We start from the raw sequence: 4731 nt of genomic DNA on the forward strand, positions 1-4731 counted from the left end.
TTTATATCCTAGCTTTAATCTTCTGGACTACAGCGTTGGTAATTTGTACCAGCTCTGGCCTAATAGTTGTCGTTTGCCCCCCTTCTTCCCAAAAGATAGGGGATCGAAATCTTCGTCCATAGAGAACCTCGTATGTGGCCATTTGTATGGTGGCTTGGCAAATATTATTATAAGCGAATTTCATAAGGGGTAGGTACTTAACATGTCTTCCAATATTTGCTTGAGCATTTTTGTTTGACCATCTTTTTATGGGTGGAATATCGTACTATAACTGCGTACCCAATGCCTTTTATTAAAATTTCCAGAAGGGAGATTTAAATCTGGCATCTCGGTCTAATACTATTGCCTTTTGTTGAATTTTAAGAAGTGTACCCAATACCTTTACTGATAAATATTCATTTTTAATGTTAGCAAGAGTAGCTTAGTTGGGAGATTGTTAGACTGAAGATTTGAAGGTCACACTTGTTTTATCCACGTTCACGTTCACCGCACCTGTTTCAATTTGCATAACCTGACTATTCAATAAAAAATTAGTCATTATTTCTTTTTAAAATCTCAATGAATCAGCGAAAATATCTTTACCGATAAATTTTCATTTCTAATGATTGCGGGGATAACTCAGTTGGGAGAGCGTCAGACTTAAGATCTAAAGGTCACGTGTTCGATCCACGTTCACCGCACTTGGTTCACGTTGCATAATTTGAATATTCTTTTCAAAATTAGTGATTATTTATGTTTAAAATATAATGAATTAGTGGAAATACGGTCACGTTTTTTATCCAACTGGTACTGGTATAGGTTGACTAAGTTGCATAACTTGACTATGGAATCTAAAACATGTTATTTGGGATCACTTAGTTGCGATTATAACACCTTATAGTTTAGTTGATTATTATTAACTTGACTATGGAATCTAAAACATGTTATTTGGGATCACTTAGTTGCGATTATAACACCTCAACTGGTATAGGTTGACTAAGTTGCATAACTTGACTATGGAATCTAAAACATGTTATTTGGGATCACTTAGTTGCGATTATAACACCTTATAGTTTAGTTGATTATTATTAACTTGACTATGGAATCTAAAACATGTTATTTGGGATCACTTAGTTGCGATTATAACACCTTATAGTTTAGTTGATTATTATTTCTTTTTAAAATATAATGAATTAGTGGAAATAGCTCTACTTATGATTATTATTTCTTTTTAAAATATAATGAATTAGTGGAAATAGCTCTACTTATGAATTTTTATTTTTAACGTTAGCAGGGATAGCTCAGTTGGGAGAGTGTCAAACTAAAGATTTGAAGGTGACGTGTTTGTTTAATCTCCACGTTCACCGCACCTGTTTCCATTTGCATAAGCTGACTATTCAATAAAAATTTAGTTATTATTTATTTTTAAAATTTCAATAAATAATGAATTAGCATAAAATTTCAATAAATAATGAATTAGCAGAAATACCTTTACTTATGATTTTTTTTTTCAAATATTAGCGAAGATAACTCGGTTTCACCGCACCTGATTCACGTCACATAACTTGACTCCTAACTATTCAATTTAAAATTAGTGATTATTTCTTTTTAAAATATCAATGAATTAGCTAAATACCTTACTAATGAGTTTTCAATTTTAATGTTAGTGGGGATAGCTTAGTTGGGAGAGCGTCACTGTAGATCTCAAGGTACTCATCTCAATCATTTGAGCCTTTTTGGCCTTCAATAACAATCATTTCAGCCTTGTTGGCGTTCAATAAGAGAGACCTTGGAAATAACCTGTAACTATTCAACTGGATTATCACATTAACAATTTGAATCAAATAAAGTGACATTAACCATTTGAATCACCTCAACCCCACTTGTTGAACTTGACCAAATGTCTATAACATAACACTAACAAAGGTACAAAGTAACACAAGGTACAAAGTAACACTAACAAAGGTACAAAGTTCATAAAAGTCTTTTTAATCTAAAATACCATTGAACTTGATTATTATAGTGCCTCTCAAACGTAGGTAAAGTTTAAATTCGGGTCTTCTTGTCAAACTCACTCAGGTGCTCATCTAAACCATGATGGCGTTCAACAAGAGAGACCTCGAAAATAGCCGGATTATCGTATTAACCATTTGAATCACCTCAACCCCACTCGTTGAAATTGAAACAAATATCTATAACATAACACTAACATAGGTACGATGTCCATAAAAGTCTTTTTAATCTGAGATACTATTGAACTTGACAATTAAAGTTCCCCTCAAAATGAGGTAAAGTTTAAATATAATTGGTGACAAAAGATGAAACTATAAAATAAAAAGAAATAAGAAAATAATATTCAATTTTAGAGAATCAAACCAGAATCTCCTAGGTGAAAGCCAAATATCCAAACCGTTGGACAACAATGAATTTTTGGTGTAGTTGTCCTAAAGTCTTTTATCTAATCGCTGAAGAGTTTTACTATGATGTTTTAGGTAATGTCTAACTCTTCGACACGTCGTTTCATGTGTGTGATAGAGTTCTCAGAGTTACCGCGACGTTTTGAGCTATTTGATCGTGTGGCTGTTTCTTCAAAAGGGTCAACATCAAACGTCAGGTCTTTGATTGGCAACCCATCTAGAGGAGCATCGATTGCATCGATTCCATCAACAGTCTTCCCATGAGTTTATGGTGCATGACCTATTTTTTATACCATTCACCTTCGAGCCCCAACATAGTTTTGCATCGTCCATGAGATGCATTGCGACCAACGTAACTCTTAGGTCCTATGAGCAAGTTCCAGTAACCTTCAAGTATTGTTCTACGTCAAAAATAAAGCTTTTTAATTCCTTAGCATCCCGATTTCCATTTAAGGGGTTGTGTTCTTGGATTTTAAGTTTGTTAAGCCCACATGAACTTGGCTTGAGGTATGGTTCTCTACTGCCAAACTTGTCAAACTCACTCGGGTGCTCATCTCAACCATGATGTCGTTCAACAAGAGAGACCTCGAAAACGACTGGATTATCGCATTAACCATTTGAATCACCTGCTCATCTCAACCATGATGTCGTTCAACAAGAGAGACCTCTAAAACGACTGAATTATCGCATTAACCATTTGAAATTGAACAAAATATCTATAACATAACTCGAACAAAGGTACGAAGTTCATAAAAGTCTTTTTAATCTAAGATAGAAACTGTAAAATAAAATGAAATAAGAAAACAATATTCCATTGCCGGGAATCAAACCCGGGTCTCCTGGGTGAAAGCCAGATATCCTAACCGCTGGACGACAATGGATTTTTAGCGTAGATGTCCTGAAGTATTTTGTCAGATCGCTGAAGAGTTTTAGCATGATCTTTTGCTTAATGTCTAACTCTTCTACACGTCCTTCCCTGTGTGTGTTAGAGTTCTCAGGGCTACCGCAAAGTTTCGAGCTGTTCGATTGTGTAACTCTTTCTTCAAAAGAGTCAACATCAAACGTCAGGTCTTTAATTGGCAACCCATCAAGGGGAGCGTCGATTGCATCGATTCCATCAACGGTCTTCCCATGAGTTTATGGTGCATGACCCATTTTTTATATCATCCACCTTCGAGCGCCACCGTCCATGAGATGCATTGTGGCCAATGTAACTCTTAGGTCCTATGAGCAAGTTCCTGTAACCTTCAAGTATTGTTCTACGTCAAAAATAAAGTTTTTTAATTCGTTAGCATCCCGGTTCCCATTTAAGGGTTTCTGTTTTTGGATTTTCAATTTGTGAAGCCCAACATGAGCTTGGCTTGGGGTGTGGTTCTCTACGACCCTCCTTATCAAACTCACTCTGGTGCTCATCTCAGTCATCTCAGCCATGATGGCGTTCAACAAAAGCGACCTTGAAAATGACCGGATTATCACATTAACCATTTGAATGACCTCAACCTCACTTGTTGAAATTGAACCAAATATCTATGACATAACACTATTAAAGGTTCAAAGTTCATAAAAGTCTTTTTAATCTAAGATACTATTGAATTTGACCATTATAGTGCCTCTCAAACCAAGTTCATAAAAGTCTTTTAAATTTAAGATACTATTGAACTCATCCATTATAGTGCTTCTCAAACCTAGGTAAAGTTTAAATATAATTGGTGACAAAAGATGAAACTATAAAATAAAAGAAATAAGAAAATAAAATTTCATTGTCGAGAATCAAACTCAGGTCTCCTCGATGAAAGCCAGATCTTCTGTGTAATGTCTAACTCTTCGACACGTTTTTTTATGTGTGTGATAGAGTTCTCAGAGCTACCGCCACGTTTCTTGTTGTTCGATCCTGTGGCTCTTTCTTCAAAAGAGTCAACATCAAACATTAAGTCTTTGGTTGGAAACCCATCAAGGGGAGCGCCGATTGCTTCAATTCCATCAATGGTCTTCCCACGATTTTTTTGTGCATGACCAGTTTTTTATACAATTCACCTTCAAGCGCCACCATAGTTTTGCATCGTCCATGAGATGCATCGTGGGCCAATGTAACTCTCAGGTCCTCTCAGCAAGTTCCTATAGTCTTGAAGTGTAATATCAAAACATATTAACCTATTTGATATTTTAAATATTAAAATAATTGATGTGTATCATAAACTTAAATAAAAATATATATTAGAAATTTGAATGAGATTCATATTAGTTAAACATATATTATGATATTCTACGACATTTTAATATTATTTAAATAAGATATTATATCTTAATGTATTAGGTATTCAAATATATAATTTGA

The 4731-nt window shown here is 34.7% G+C and overlaps 2 non-coding genes across 2 annotated transcripts; one reads left to right on the forward strand and one right to left on the reverse strand.

Annotated features, from left to right (window-relative positions):
- The first annotated feature begins 607 nt into the window (after positions 1-607).
- On the forward strand, positions 608-680 carry TRNAL-UAA (transfer RNA leucine (anticodon UAA)). Its single transcript has one exon. It is a non-coding gene; the product is annotated as a tRNA-Leu (tRNA).
- Positions 681-3205: 2525 nt separating this feature from the next.
- Positions 3206-3277, reverse strand: TRNAE-UUC (transfer RNA glutamic acid (anticodon UUC)). Its single transcript has one exon. It is a non-coding gene; the product is annotated as a tRNA-Glu (tRNA).
- Between the last annotated feature and the right edge of the window lie 1454 nt (positions 3278-4731).

Source organism: Cucurbita pepo, chromosome 10 (genome assembly GCF_057944985.1).
Source record: "Cucurbita pepo subsp. pepo isolate OVF chromosome 10, ASM5794498v1, whole genome shotgun sequence".
Taxonomy (NCBI): Eukaryota; Viridiplantae; Streptophyta; class Magnoliopsida; order Cucurbitales; family Cucurbitaceae; genus Cucurbita; species Cucurbita pepo.